General features: G+C 35.8%; 1 pseudogene; it reads right to left on the bottom strand.

The window, feature by feature from the left end:
- Positions 1 to 16,514: 16,514 nt before the first annotated feature.
- Positions 16,515 to 16,897, bottom strand: LOC134361344 (S-phase kinase-associated protein 1-like; annotated as a pseudogene).
- Between the last annotated feature and the right edge of the window lie 207 nt (positions 16,898 to 17,104).

Raw genomic sequence — 17,104 nt, 5'->3', positions numbered from 1 at the left:
GGTTTTCTCTTCACTTTGTTGATAGTGTTCCTTGCTATGTAGAAGTTTTCAGTTTGATGTAGTCCCATTTGTCTATTTTTGTGTTAGTTGCCTGTGCCTTTGTAGTCTTGCTCAGAAAATTGCTACCCATTCACATTTCATGTAGCATTTCCCCTCTGTTTTCTTTAGTAGTTTAATGGTTTCAGGCCTTAAATTTAGGTCTTTAATCCATTTTGAGTTGATTTTTGTGTATGCTGAGAGATGGGGTGTAGTTTCAATCTTCTGCAAATGGATATTCAGTTTTCTCAGCATCATTTACTGAAGAAGCTGTCCTTTCCCCAGTCTATATTTTTGGCACCTTTGTTGAAAATCAGTTGGCTGTAAGTGTGTGGGTTTATTTCTGGGCTCTCTATTTTGTTCTATTGGTCTATTTGTCTGTTTTTATGCCATACCATGCTGTTTTTGTTACCATAGTGCTATAGTATATTTTGAAGACAGGGAGTGTGATGCCTCCAACTTTGTTCTTTTTGTTCAAGATTGCTTTAGCTATATGGGGTCTTTTCTGGTTCCATTCAAATGTTAAGACTTTTTTCCTATTTCTGTGAAAAATGTCAGTATTTTGATAAGGATTGCATTGAATGTGTAGATTGCTTTGGGTAATATGGACACTTTGATGATGTTAATTCATCCAACCCATGAACATGGGTTATCTTTCCATTTATTTGTGTCCTCTTCAAGTTTTTTCATCATTGTTTTATAGATTTCATTGTAGAGGTCTTTCACTTCCTTGGTTAAATTTGCTCCTAGATATTTCAGTTTTTGGTAGCTATTGTGAATGGGGTTACTTTGTTGATTTCTTCTTCAGCTATTCCATTATTGGCATGTAGAAAGGCTATGATTATTTTGTGTTGATTTTGAATCCTGCCACTATACTGAATTCATTTATTAGTTCTAGTAATTTTTAGGTGGAGTTTTTAGGGTTTTCTATATACATGATCGTATCATCTGCAAATAGGGATAGTTTGACTTCCTCCTTTCCAATTTGGATGCCCTTTATTGCTTTTTCTTTCCTTATTTTGTTGGCTAGCACTTTCAGTACTATGTGGGGAAAGTGGGAATTTATGTTTTCATCAGAAGAGAAATATAAACTGAAGAATGGCAGACAGTGGTAAATATTGTGAAGATAATGCAAGGGTGTATTGAGACAGTTACAGTGAAGGCTAATATGCGAAGGAGACATCTGGGCTGAGGCCTGAGTGATGGGAAGGCCTGAGCACACCTTACAAGGAGATGGGAGAAGAGCAGAGGGGACAAGAAATGCAGAGGACCTAAAGCAGGATCTATGTTGGTGATCAGAAGAACAAAAGGAAAGCAGGATGGCCTGAAGTTGCAGAGGGAGACTTTGGTCAGATCACATAGCTTTCAATTTTAAGTGCAATTATAAGTCACAGGATGGTTTTGGTCAGGAATGATGTAATGTTTAAATAATTACTCTGGTGCTATGTAAAAAATTAATTACAATTAAGCAAGCGAAGATGCAGGGCGATCAATTAGGATATTGCATTAGTCCAAAAAAGAGACAGTATTCAGCTTGAATCAGAGCAGTAGCCATGGAAGTGGAGTGATGTTCTTGGATTTGAAATGCAACTCTAAACATAAATACTGCAAATAATTTCTAGTTAAACTGTCATCTTACACAGGAAGGTACTCGATCGGGCAACTGCATTCTCCGTAAGTCATTTTATAAAAGAACATTACGGTTGTGGCCAAAGTAACAGTTTTACTCCACATATAGGTTCAGTACTTTGGAGTCATCCAATACTTTGTATTCAGTCAGCTATCTTTCCAATATTTGCCATTACTCACAAATAGGCCAAGATATTTTTTAATGACAAGCTAATATAGGTACAATCAAACAATATTTAGGGGCCGGCCCGTGGCTCACTCGGGAGGGTGCGGTGCTGATAACACCAAGGCCCCGGGTTCGGATCCCATATAGGGATGGCCGGTTTGCTCACTGGCTGAGCGTGGTGCTGACAACACCAAGCCAAGGGTTAAGATCCCCTTACCGGTCATCTTTTAAAAAAAAAAAACAAAAACAAAACAAAACAATATTTAGAACATAGGATAGCTTTCTAGTTATTATTTCACCCTATGGTCCAAATAGTTGTCTAAAACACTTATAGACAATCACATCTATTTTTCTGACATTAGAGAACCTAATGCTTCAGCGTACAAGAATCACATTGGTAATATGGTAAACCCATTCATGCCAGGCTTTGATTAGAGCCTATTTTATTTTAATGGCCAAAGACATTAAGGTTGTTAATCACCATAGTGTAACACACCAATTCTTGGTTGATTTCTTAAATTAGAATTTACTTTATAGATGAAATTTTACATTGCCACAGTGCTAAATGAGATTGAACTTATAGAGCTGTGAAAGAAATTTATAAACACCTTCAGTAGTAGTAAGTGATTTTTAAAGAATTGTAATCTCCTATTCATATTTTCCATCGACGTACACATTTTCACAAAATAACTATTTTTATATGTACAAAATTTGCATTCATATTCAGAACTAAAGCCATAGAGTTTCAAACAGTATGACCCATCCATCTTCAAAAATTTCTTATGTCAAAATAGCTGTTCCTCCTTTAAAAATAACAAACTGTACATTCCTGAAAATATACTCTCTTTACCCATTGTTATTTTTGGTCTCTGAAAGGGTAACTCACAGACACAGATTGTTTTAATTAACAATATTGAACAAATAATATTTCTAGTTTTCGTTTTTTCACGTTTGAACCAGGGATGACAATTAAAGCTAATATTTTAAAGAATGAGTTATTTCTCCCTAATTATTTTCTGAGTTTTTCTACACATAAAAACAAACGAGTTTTTAATGAAGCCTAGTCAGTGGGTGGAATAATAAGGGCTGCTCTTTTTTTTGTTGCTTTTACTACTAAACATGTCCCTAAGTGTGTCCATATCATAATTACCTTCTGGAGGAATCTTATTCTCTCTTCTATGCTAAACTCAGTATACGCAATGATAGTTTTAATTAACAGTGGTTAATAGTATTATAAAATAGTTCGTGAACAGGGGAAGTCAGATGTTCATGTGGTGAAGCTAGGTTCATTTACACTGCTCGATGTTCAAATATAAGAATAGAACTCATGCCTCCAGATTATTAGTCTAATCTCCTAATTCTAAACACTTTTCAATGAATGTGCATTGTGAATTGCAGCACTTTGAAGTCTACAAATCATAGGTTTCACAGTAATCCCAGTATCAAAGGAAAATTTAATTGTGGGAATTAGAGCTCCCAAGTTCCTTAGAGAATTAAATGGTGAGCTTTGTGTTGAATAAAGTGTCTAAGAGACAGAACTATAGCCAAATCTTTGAGAAAAAAATGTTTACTTTCAAAAAATGTAAATGATCGACATTATAAGAAAGAAAGCCTAAACATTGCTATTTTGGATAAATTATATTTTAATATAATTTCAAGCAGTGAAAACTTACTAGAATTGTATGAGTAATTCTTGTATATTCTTGACCCACATTGGCCAACTATTTATATTTGGTCCTATTTACTTTATCATACTGTCTGTCTGTCTATTTGTCTATCTATCTATCTGTCAATATTTTTCTGAACTGTTTGAGAGTAAGTTGCAGACATATTGCCTCTTGACCCCTAAATACCAGTGTGTATTTCCTAAGGACAAGGATATGTTCTTACACGAATATAGTACAAGTATTAAAAATAGGAAAACTAACATAAACATAGTACTATTACTTAACACGTCTTCCTTTTAAAAATTTCACTAATTTTCCCAACAATGAATAATGTCCTTTAAAGCCTTCTCCTCAAATCCTCTGGCACCCTGCTCCCTGTCTAGGATCCAATCCAGAATCGTGCACTGCATTTTGTGGTCATGTCTCTTTACTCTCTTATCATTTTTAGTAGTTTCTCAGACTTATTTGTCTTTCATGATTTTTCTAGGACTTTGTGAAAGTTGGAACGTCACCTTATTGACGTTAATACATCTGCAAAATATCTTTACAGTAACACCTAGATTAATGTTTGACCAACCAACTGGGCACCATATTCTAACCAAATTGACACACAAAATTAATCATCACAGAGATATTTATGTAACCTCAAGATAACCAAGATAACTCACCACAAACATATTGATTATAAAAGGACATTTATAGATACCAACCAATTCATCAGATCAAAGTTATTATCATCAAATAATGGGACAGATCCTGACGTGATTCTGAAGTATTCCTATCAAAAATGCCTAACATTATTTAATTATGTGGTAATATCAGATAGACCTTGTCAAGCTAGAGCTAGAACTCACATACCCTCAAGTCCATTGTACAGAATGGGTCACAAGCCCTTCATATGCAGGTCCATAAGCTAAGTAATAGGAAAAAATCCTGGGAGCTGTGGGTAAAAAATTAATAGGCATTATTCAGAGCTAGGGACAACTGCCCTAGTGGCCTCCTGGAGTGTCCCGAGAAGGCCGTGTATCAGAGCTGTTAGTCCTTCATACTTAGGCCCATAACCCAGGACACCTGGGTACCCATACGCAATTACAATAGATAGTAACTAATGAACACTTGGGCACATGTGGACTTTTACAGCAAATGCTCGGCAAGATTCTGAACATGTGAGGGGCCCTGACCATTTTCCTATATTTTCCCTGCAGATCTAAATTGAGGGACATTCTGCAAAATAATTGGCCTGTACTGTTACAAAATGTTAAGGCCATTGTATTAGTCTGTTTCTGTTGCTTATAACAAAATACCTGAAACTGAGTGATATATAAAGAAAACGAAATTTATTGCTTACCGTTTCTGAGGCTGGAAAGTCCAAAGTCCATCTGATGGTGCTGACAGTGACCCACAGTTTTCACATTGCAAGATGGTGGAAGCAGAGAGAGTAGAGAGAGAAAGACAGACTCTCTTCTTCTTTTAAAGCCCTCAAAACCATGCCCCGACCACCATTTTTAATACAGTCACTGTAGCATGGTCCTACGATCCAATCACCTCTTCAAGGCTCCACTTTTCAATTACCATAATAGGATTTCCCACCCTCTTAATAGCACAATGGGGGCTAAGTCTCTAATACATAAAACTTGGGGAACACATTTCAAGCTTCAATGAATTTGGGGGGAACATAATTCAATCCACTACATTCCACCCCTGGCCCCCCAAAACTCATGTCTTTTCACATGCAAATACATTCATTTTATCCTCAAAGTCTTAACTTGTCTCAACTCAAAAGTCCAAAGTTCAAAATCCCATCTGTGAAATCAATATGTTATCTACATCCAAGATACAATGATGGGACAAACATAGGGTATATAGACCTATCCCAAAAGGCAGAAATAGGCCAAAAGAAAGGTGTAACAGGTCCCAAACAAGTCTGAAACCCAGCAGTGCAGGCATTAAATCTCAAAGCTGAGAATCAGGTACCTTCACTCCATGTTCAACCTCCTCTGCATGCTGGTGTGGGGGTTGGGTCCCCAAATCTGTGGGCAGCTCTGCTCCTATGACTTTCCTGGTCTCAGGCCACACTTCACCTTGCCCAGGCTGTTGTTCCACTCTGGTAGCTCCACAGGTCGGGGTTCTCAATGGTGGTCCCACTCCCACAGCTCTAGTAGGTATGATGCTGATGGGTTTTTTCTGCTACAACTCTGACCCCAAGTTTCCTCTGGGCATTGCTATAGTGAAGGCTGTCTGGGGTGACTCCGCCCCTGCAACAGATCTCTTCCTGGACCCCCAGGCTTTTCAATATATCCTTTGAAATTGGGGTTGAGGCTCCTAAGCCTCCACAGCTCTGGCATTCTGAGAGCCTGCAGACCTAACACCATGTGGCTGCTGCCAAGGCTTCTGGCTTGTATTTTCCAAAACTGTTCATCCAACCACACCTAGGGCCAATTTAGCCACAGCTGAGGCAGCCAAAGCAGCTGGGGTGCTGATGTGGGGAGCAGCATCCCAAGGTGGTCCTGGGCAGTGAGCCCATGGAGGGTGCCTGAGGCCTTTTCCCTAAGGCCATTTTATCTCTCTAGGCCTTTGGGCCTAAAATGGAATGGTTGGTCACAGAAGCTTCTGCAATGCCTTCAGGGCCTTTTCCCCCTTCTCTTAATAATTCCTTTCTTTTGTACTTATCTTTTTAGCACCATTGGATTTTTCTTCTGCAAGTACTGTCTGCTTCTCTACCACATAGCCAGGCTCCAAATTTTCCAAATCTTTACACTCTGCTTCCCTTTTAAATTAGTTGAAGACCTCAAGAGAAAAACCTGAGGTTTTGCAGAGAGGAAGAATTCTGCCTCAAGACTGCAAAACCATAACACTGAAATCCTGCTGGAGTTTCCAGCCTGCTGGCCTGGCCTACAGATTTCAGACTTGCCAGCCTCCATAATGGCATGATTCAATTTCTTAAAATATATCTCATTATATACAAGGGTATTTCAAAACTTTCATGGAAAAATTGAAAGATAATACAAATCTTTTCATGATCTTTCTGAGGTACCCTCGAGTGTGTGTATATTATATAAGTAACAGAATATATATGCATAGAATTTATTTTATATAAATATAAATAGATGATAGACAGATAGATAAATAGATGTAATAAGGTATATATATATCCCAGTGGTCTGTTTCCTTTGAGAACTCTGACTGATGCAATACGTGCCCCAGAACACTCTCACTCATTAGGTTTAGCATTCATTGATGATTCTTGCCTGGATCAAGTATTGCTATGATGGTTGCTGAATGGTAATTTTCTGTCATCATTTCTGTGTTTATTTGTTGGCATTCTAAGGAAGAACTTTTCTATCTCCCCTCATTTGTTTTATTCCTACATATTTATTTATATCACCATAGACTTGTGGATTCATATTTTATTCAATAGTTATAATTAGCTACAGTCATTGTTATTTTGATGCCCAAATTGTTCTAATTTGAGCAGTTGGAGACTGTCTGAGGCAGCTCACAAGTCTTTTTGGCATGTCCCCATCATTCTTTGAACACTTTTGTGCTTTTGGTCACAAGATGTTCCAGGCTTATCTGGTTCTTTCCCTGCCCCAGCTGTTGATTCAGTTATTTCTCTAAGAAACCCAAATTTTTTTGTTTTTTAGTGGGGAATTGTATTTAGAAACAAAGGTCAGGGTTCTAAAAAGTCACTGTATATTTTAATGCCAGGTGACAAGAAACCCCACAGGCAATTTAATTCAATTCAATTCAATTAATATTTATTGATCACCAGCTATGTAGAAGAACTGCAGGATATTCTGATGAGAAGGAAATGAGAGATTCAACAGCTTTACTTTCAATGGATTAATTTAAAGTCAATTTAAAATATTAGCTATTTTCTTGGCTGCTAGGAAGGAAGGAAGGAAGGTTGGGAGGGAGAGATGAAGGAAGGAATGAAGGAAAGAAAGAAAGAAAAGACCACAACAATACATTGAACTTTCAGAAGGAGAGAACAATCCTAAGAATACTAGAGACTGGGAGGAAGGAGGAAAGGGATTTGGGAAGTGATAGGTCAGGTAAAGGGCATAAAGAAATATCACAATTTGTAAGGATGAATATGCTAATAATAAATAAAAATAAAAATAAAATAAAATATTACCTATTTTCAGATTTAAAATAGTTTGTTGTTATTGTTGCTATTGTCTTCTCCAAATTTGATCTGTGAGTTAATTAAATATTATTGGGAAAATAACAGGTGATTTCAAGATCTAAATAATTTAAAAACAAAACTATAGAAATTAGAAGAAATATAAAACATGTTGTTAATCTGTGAGGTGAAAGATGAGGGTGAAGTGTGCTCAAAAGATGGAAAATATCTAGTATTGACATAGATGTATGGAAACCCAGTATTATGGATTGAATTGTGTACCCCCAAATGTTTAACATGTTGGAGACTTGGTCTACACCATGACAGTGTTAAGAAAGTGGGAAATCCTACTATAGTAATTGAAAAGTAGGGCTTTGAACAGGTGATTAGATTGTAGGACCATGCTGTAGTGAATGGATTGATAATGGTGGTCAGGGCCGTGGCTCTGAGGGCTTTTAAAGGAGAGCACATGAAAATTTCTGTCTCTCTGCTCCACTGTTTTCTTTCTTGTAAGACCCTGCATTGTAGTAAATCCACCACCAAAGAAGACCCACACGAGATGTGTTCTCTGGACTTTGGACTTCCCAGCCTCTGAACTGTAGTCAATAAATTTCATTTTCTTTATAAATCACCCAGTTCTGTGTATATTGTTACAAGCAACAGAAATGTACTAATACACCCAGCATTCTAATATATTGCTGTGATAGTGTATACTGTCATTATGCTTAAGAGGACTACTTGGGAAATCTATTTAAAAATGCCTATGTTCTTTGAAATTTCACATCTATAACTCTATCTTTGGGATATACTAGTTCACAAGAACCAAAAGAAAGTACAAGTGTATTAATTGCAAAAGTTTTGGTCAGTGCAAAATACTAGAAACAACCTAAATGTGTGTCAGTAGGGGATGGGTTAAATAAAATTATATTATAGATATGTTATAGATACTATAAAAGTTAAAAGAATAAGTTAGATATCTATGTGCAGCTGTGGGAGGGTTCTGAGGACAAGTTAATTTAAAAAATGTTTCAGACTATTTCATGTTATTTCTGTGAAATAAAACATCATATATGAAAGTGTAAATGCAGAGAAAAAGGTAAAAAATAACTTCATGATAATCTCAGGAGAGGGATATGAATTTAAAGAATTTTAGAGACTGAATTTTACTCTTCATATCTCTTTAGAATTAAAAATTTTTTAATCAAAAAGACTAAATGAATAAAATGTTTTTAAGTTATTGGAAATAACTTAAAATTTTTTAATCAAAATAAAAAAAATAAAATTTTTTAATCAAAACTTTTTAATCAAATTTTTTAATTTCAAATTTTTTAAAATCAAATTTTTAAAAAAATTTTAATCAAATCAATAAAATTTTTTAATCAAAAAGACTAAATGAATAAAGTGTTTTTAAGTTATTGGAAATACTGATTTCTAAGCCCATGGTCTTAATACTATACAAGGTGACTTCAAAATATTTATGAAAAAAATGCAATTAAAAAATAAAAATGAAAGTATAAATTTTATTTTTTAACATAATCTTCATCAAGTTCAAAACACTTTTTTAAGCAATAATACCAGCCATTTAGTACATTCCTAAAGAACTGAGGGTCCTGGGAATTTATCCATGTCAATGCAGTCTTTTTTATATTATTTATGAAAGAAAAATTTTAAGATTAGAATAAAAGATGAATAAAGAATAAGATAGAATAAAAGAAGTCAGAAGGAATCAAATCAGAAATGTAAGGTGGATGCCTAATGATTTCTCATTGAAACTTTCACAAAACTGCCCTGTTTGATGAGAGGATGAGCAGGAGCATTGTCACAGTGGGGAAGGACTCTCTGGTGAAACTTTCCCAGGCATTCTTCTGCTAAAGCTTTGGTTAACTTTCTTAAAACACACTTGTAATAAGCAGATGTTATCATTCTTTGGCTCTCCAGAAAGTCAACAGGCAAAATGCTTTGAGCATTCCAAAAAAGTTTTCATGACCTTTGCTCTTGATTGACCTACTTTTGCTTTGACTGGACCACTTTCACCTCTTGGTAGCCATGGCTTTGATTGTGCTTTGTCTTTAGGCTTGTACTGGTAAAGCCATGTTTCATCTCCTGTTACAATTCTTCAAAGAAATGCTTCAAGATCTTGATCCCGCTTGTTTACAATTTCCCTTGAAACTGCTCTTGTCTGCAGTTTATCTGGGCGCAACAGTTTCGGCATCCATCGAGTGGAAAGTTTGCTCAACTTTAATTTTTCAGTCAGGATTGTGTAAGTTGAATCAGTTGAGATGTCTACAATATTGGCTGTTGTTTCTGTTGCTGATATTTAGACCTTTTTCATTAGGGCATGAATATGAGTAATTTTTTTCTCACAAATTGATGTGGATGGTCTGCAGCTGTGGGCTTCAACATCAACATCTTCTCATCCCTTTTTAAAATGAGTTATCCATTTGTAAAATACTGATTTCTTTGGGACATTATCCCCTAAAATTTTTATAAAGCATCATTGATTTCACCACTCTTCCACCCAAGATTCACCATAAATTTGATATTTGTTCTGGCTTCAATTTTAGCAGAATTCATGTTGCTTTTATAGGAGCTCTTCTCAACTGATGTCTTACCCTCCTTAATGCCTTGAACTAAATACTGGTCAGATATGTTATAACAAGTTAGTATGAGTTTATTTAGGTGCAATTTTTTTTTTGAAATTCATGCACAGTTTTTTATAATATGCATTTTCTGTTATTTTTTTTGAAGAGCCCTCATATTGCAATAGGATCCCTGGTTTTTCCCATTTTTCCCTATTGTTTTTCTATGGATATGTAACAATTTCCTCCACAACTTAGTGGAGTAAAGAGTTAAAATGGCAAACATTTATTATAAGTTTCTGTGGGTCAGGGATCCTGGGCATAGTTTAATATGGTGCCTCTGGACCAAGGTTTCTCATATTGTAGTGAAGCTGTTTACTGGGCTGCAGTCTCACTTGAAGGCTTATCTAGAGAAGAACTCTGCCTCTGTGCTCCCAAATCTCATGAGTCTATCCACAGGGCCACCCCCAGAGCAAGTGATCCAAGAGACAGTGTGGGAGAGCAAACAGTATGGAAGCCACTGTCTTTTAAAACTTAATCTTAGAAGTGACATCCCATCACTTTTGCCATAATGTTATCATTACAAACAAGTCAACAAGTCCAGCCCACATGCAAGGGGAGAGGATCACTCACAAGTGGGTGAATACCAGGAATCACGGTTCGTAAGTGGCCATCATAGAGGCTGCCTACCACATCCTCCCCAATAAGCCCTACTCTGAGACAAAAACCTTCTAAGTTTATGTATTTTTTGGAAAAGCACAGCCCACTTTTTATTTTTTAACACTTCTAACATGTTAAAAAATGGAGGTATCTTAAAAAGAAGAGTTAATAAAATTCTAGTTTACCTTACCTGCTGACATTAAATTAACTCTTTCAAGATGAAAATATATTTTTTCTATTTATAAGTTAACTTAAGAATATATAAAAACTATTAATTGATAGTTCACTTTAGACTACTATATGGTCTGGTGCTAGGTTATGAATTTAGTTATGAGAAACATACTTCCAATCCTGTAAGATTTTGCGTAACTCCTTTTGGAGAAAGTATAAAAAGTCAGTTCTTGAGGGCCCTTTATGAACATGCATTTCTAACCAAATGACCTTTTTAATAGCCTTTTGTGTGACAAACCTAAGTTACACAATAAAGAATGGGTTTAATGATTCCGCTTCATTTTGTGGGATTCTAATACCTTTTCTATTACATAAAATATTGTAGACAGTTTTATTTTAAACTTGGGTTAAAACTCTCCAGCTTTCTTAAAGGTATGAGAACAAGCTATGCATACATTTAGTATACATATATCATGAAAACTTTAAAATCTTTAAAATCTTAAAAGCTCCAGGAGAAATATTCTGAGCCTTACTGATGGTATTAACAATAATGAAAATAGCTTGATAAGCATATGCAATTATTGTTGTGGGAAAACTTATTGCCTAGTCCTGATGTTTCTTTTCTATGGTGGGAGCTCTACCAACATTATACTCTTAAATCCGTTCTTTTCTCTTTTGTTTATTTTTTTGGGGGGGGTGGAGGGCTGTGCAGCCAGCCTGTTTGCAGAAAGGAAACATTTTGCTTGCTTTTCCATATTATATGTTCTTCAGGGACAAGTGATCATATGAAGAGATCTGTGACAGTGAATGCTGTCTGTGACTGAATGGATAAATAAATGTAATTTTAGCATCTAGGTTTAGGAAGCTCATCTGCCTTCCGATATGGCAGATTCTTCAAATTAAATTTTATCATCAGCAAAAGTGATATTTTACTCACCATTTGGCTTCTTTCTAGATTTATTTCTTAATTGGTTCAGATCTCATATGAGAAACAGATGTGTTATGTTGGTACCTATCTGTAACGGTTTGAATGGTGTCCCCCAAAAAGATACATTGAAGTCTTAATCCCCAATATCTCAGGACCTTATTTGGTAATAGGGTTATCACAAATTAATTAATTAAGATGAAGTATACTGGAGTAGGGTGGGCCCTTAATCTATCGTGACTGGTGGCCTTATAAGAAGAAGGAGAAGTGACACACAGGAAAGACAGTCACACAGAAGACAGGGGCAGAGATTGAAATTATGCAGTCATATTCCAAGGAATACCTGGGGCTACCATAGTTTGGAAGAGACACTTAAATATCCTCCCCTGGAGGCTTCAGAGGGAGCATGGCCCCGCCATACCTTGCTTTCAGGCTTCTAGTATCAGGACCTGTGAGAGAACAAATTTCTGTTGCTCTAAACTACCCAATTTGTGGTACTTTGTTATAGCATCCCTAGGAAACAAAGATACCCCCTCATCTTAGTTCAGGCTGCCATAGAATACTATAGACTGGGTGGCTTATAAACAACAGAAGTGTATTATTCACAATTCTGGAGGCTGGGAAGCCCAAGATCAAATCCCCAGCAGATTCAGTGTCTCGTGAGGATCCACTTTCTGGTTCATAAAGAGCCATCTTCTCACATGGCTGAAGGGGTGAAGGACCTCTCTGGGGTCTCTTTTATAACAGCATTAATTCAATTCATGAGGGCACATTGATTACCTCCTAAAGGCCCCACTGCTCAATACCATTACGTTGGGGAGTCGGTTTTAACATATGAATTTTGGGGGGACATAAACATTCAGTCTATAGCACCCCCATTAAAATACCAAAAAGTATGAGACCTGAATGAACTAATCTTGAATTTTACTCTCTCCTCTTCATGTCAAGGTGGAAAACAAAACAAAACAAAACAAAGCAAAAACCTTGGAAATCTTCATTCACTTTTGGTATTAATGAAACCATTTAAGCTAAGTTACCTAAGTTCTTGTTACAGTACAGAGATATTGTCTTAAAAGAGACCCATAAAGGTCTCACTTAATTAATTAATTGCAAGGAAAAGATTTGGGCTTAGTGGTGAATATTTTGGTGATCAAATGCTTTTTCCTCTATGTGGATGCATATTGCACACAAAGGATTGTGGATCTCTGAACATAAATTGCATTTCTCAGAAGTTTCCTTTTTGTTACAAAATGTGCTATTCCCACACATTAAGATACAAAATGCATAATTTGTATCTTCACTCATAATTTGGCATTGTTAGAAGAATCTTGCTGAAATATTTTTCTCTCTTCTTAATCAGACTGAAGGAAAAATAAGTACTATTATTTGGTTTCTGAAAAGATTCTATTCAATGCATTCAAAACAGAGTCTGATATCAGTGAATACAGATGAATACAGGGAAAAATGCCTCTCATATTTGATAAAGCATATTGATGTGTGTGCTGTACAGAAGTTCCTGTAATTAGTTGACTGAATTTTCATCTCTGAACATAAAAAAAAAGATCATGAGTGAAAAATGACACAGCTTAATGTACTAAAAACAGAAATGGACTCAATTTTTATTTCTTTATGCCAGTACCTCTAGGGGGATCTGTAACGTGGATGACACATAATCACTCCTCGGTGAATATGTAAATACTTTGGAGATAGGAGAATGGGCTGGATGGCTGAAGAAGACATCAATGGATACCCCAAAGTGAGGGGGGGGGGAGATCTTTTTATTCAGTCATAAATAAAACTTAATTATATTTTCCAAAATTTTTTGTCATGCCTTTGATTCAATTTAATATAGAAGAAATAAAATATTGCTAGTGAGGTTTCATATGCTAAAAATAGATACAACAACTAAACAAGGTCTGAATTTAATTTAACTTCTCAGAGAGTACAATGTTGCTAAGCTCAATAATGCAGTAATAAATGTATCCCTTTTACAACTGTATACTGATATTAGTTATCAGCATATCAATTAGTTGTATTTCTACATAAAGAAAGGAAGCATATTGAAGAAGGAATAAATGAAGAATGTACAACAGCAGGAGTGAACTCTATGTAGACTATGAACTTTGGGTGATTATGATGTACAATGTAGGTTTATTAATTGTAACAAGTGTACCACTCTGCAGGGAGATGTCATTAATGTGAGAGGGTCTACATGTGTGGGGGCAAGGGGAATATGGGAAATCTCAGTACCACCTTTCAGTTTTGCTGTTAACCTAAAACTCATCTGAAAATATAAAGTCTTTTTGAAAAACTAACAAAAAAATTGTGTAGATGTTCTCAGTCACTTTTTCAATATAACTAAAACCTGAGACTCTTTAATTGAAATATTTTAATTTTTACTACTAGTATTTTAAACAAATCCATGGTTGTTCTTTCATCTCATAAGTTGCGTTCCTGCCTGTTGAATAAGCTGAGAGGATATGGTTATGATTCACAAGGTTGGTTTTCATTATTTCTATTATTTCATTTTTAATTTGTACATAAAAGATGGGTTAAAATCCTGTCCTCATCTTTTACTCTAAAGTTTATCTCTAAAAATTTTATTCTTGTTCTCAGATTAATCTCATCAACCCCTCTTTCAAGTAAAAGCTGTTTTCCTTGAAATTACATTTTTTTGCCTGTCGATTTCAGATACATCCTGTGTTCTTTAATCTGTTTAAAATTTGTTGATAAATTTTTATTGAGAGTTTTACCACAAATTCAATATCTTCCAAAATTCTAATTTCAAATGCATTCCACTTAAAAGTCTGCAGGATTTCCTAGAACTTTTATCTAAATAGAAGTCCTTAACTGCCATTTTACACCCCATAATGGAATTTTTGTTGGAAAAGCAATGAGTACAAGTAGATGCTACTTATTTATATCAGTAGCTTTATATTTATATGTATACCAATTTACACTTATATCAATGTAAAATATGCTGTTCTAGCAGAATAATTATTAACTAAATATTATTTTATTTTGTATATTTATTCCTCATAAATTAATATCCTTATCATACTCAGATGTAATATTTAATATCCAATAATCAAACTCTTGTGAGTTGTTTATGACTAAAAAAGAGGCGGGAATATATTTTATCTCAGCTGTAAATGATATGAATGCCATGCTGCATTTTATGTTTACATGTTCTGTATGATTTTTTCCCCATGTCACCTTTATAAACAGCTTTCACAGTAACACAGGAATAGGAAAGACATGGTTGGAGAAAATTGCAACATGACATCAATTATTATGTTTATTTAATTTGCTTACTTTGAACCCAATACTCTTGCATTTCCCAGTACCCATTCTCTCTCTTCCCGATGGCATCGGTTATTTTTTTGCTGGAGGTGGTGGTGGATCCATATGGCTCCAGGGAAGCAAAAAAAGTTCTAGGTATGGAGTATGTGATCTAGGCTACTCCAACCAGTTGATTCTACTCCCTGGATACAATGTATGGTTCAGGATGTGGGCATGTGGCATCAGTCAGTGCAAAGAGAGTTAGTCTTGAGACATTTGATGGGAATGCTTTGTTAAACACATTCTCCTCCACAGTGCAAATGTATTCCAGGAAGCATGTGTTCCACGGATCATCCTGTAGTCATTATGGCATCACAAAGAGAATCATCTTTAGAATGAAACCAGCTCTGCAGAAGGCAGGCTGGAAAAACAAAGAAACTACATCCTTGGTGATGTGCTTGTAGGGGCAGCTCAAGCCCCTGACAAACAAGGCCTAACTTTGGTTTTTTTTTAATGTTGTCTAATTTTTTAGACACTTAGAGTTGAATTTTCCATTATTTTTTGATTTTTTTTTTCTTGGGTTAAATGTTTTTTTTTTTTTCATTGAAAAGCTAATAAACAGTCTAGTTACGTTTTTCCCATCAAAAAAACCACAAACTAGGTAGTAACTTAGTCTCCAGGCAATATATTCAAAGCTGAGATGACTCAAAGTAAAAAAACCAAGTCCTCAGGTCCAATTAAGGGAGACCTGCAACATATAGGCTGATCAATACTAGTGGTACTCTTTGACTCTAGGAGGCTGGAAGACATCCTAATAACCCTAATCACAACATTTACTTCAAGTTGACTCTTTCCAGTTTCCAATTCATGAATAAAGATATTTTATTATTTCTATTTCAGAAAACCTTTAGGAAGTTGTTTTATTTACAATACCAACTTTTAAAAGGTTACTAAAGTTAAATGGACAATAAACTAGGCAGCAATCACTTTACAAAAAAGAGGGAAAGGCCAAAATGTCACTTTCTATAGACAACCCACAGTTCAGTTTTATTCAAGCAAAGAAAAGAGAAACTTTTGATCACACTAGAAGAAACTGCCATAGGTTTGGAATCTGTACTCAAACCACACATGCAATGAAGACAATATTCCATTAATACAATTGTTTTGCTGCTGCATTTGTCTACTGTTTGTCTAATATTAACAATTGGAGACAGAGCGGTGCAACTAGCATTTGGAACAATCCTTACAGTGTTACAGTGTCAGGCACAATGTTTCACTTCTCTTCACACCACTGGTTCTCTTTGAGTATCTGGGCTTCCTCCTCTTCAATGAAGTCATTTTTGGTATTGAAGGTCTTGCGAATCTCAGTAGGAGTTTCCCCTTGGTCATATTGGCAACAGTAGTTTGTTCGTTTTTTTTTGTTCTCATCATCCCCAGGAGGAGGAGCGTCATCCTTGTGGTGGGTGCACCCCTGAACGACCTTTTTTGATATTGCTGCATTTAACATTTGGTAGAGAAACTGGGTCATCATCCATTCTCAGATCTTCCAACATGGTCTTGATAGTCACAGATTGTTTGGAAATTTCCACATCAACTGCAAATATCTCTCCATCAGAGCTCTGCAACTTAACTGAAGGCATAGTGTTCGGTCTCAAGGAGACTGTGGGCCAGATGCTAATGAGAGTAGGGCAGCGTCAGCACACACTAAAGAGAAATACTGAGGGCGGGGCCACTCAAATTTTCCATTATTTGCAAGCAAAGAACTCTAGCTGATGCACTCATGGTAGAGACATCCTTTCTGTGTTACATTTCTCTGTGTAGAGTAATTCTGTGGCAACGGGGTCTGCCCATTCCCAACTGCTC

This window comes from Cynocephalus volans, chromosome 1 (genome assembly GCF_027409185.1).
Source record: "Cynocephalus volans isolate mCynVol1 chromosome 1, mCynVol1.pri, whole genome shotgun sequence".
Classification (NCBI taxonomy): Eukaryota; Metazoa; Chordata; class Mammalia; order Dermoptera; family Cynocephalidae; genus Cynocephalus; species Cynocephalus volans.
The sequence above is the reverse complement of the archived record's forward strand: the minus strand, read 5'-3'. Positions and strand labels throughout refer to the sequence as shown.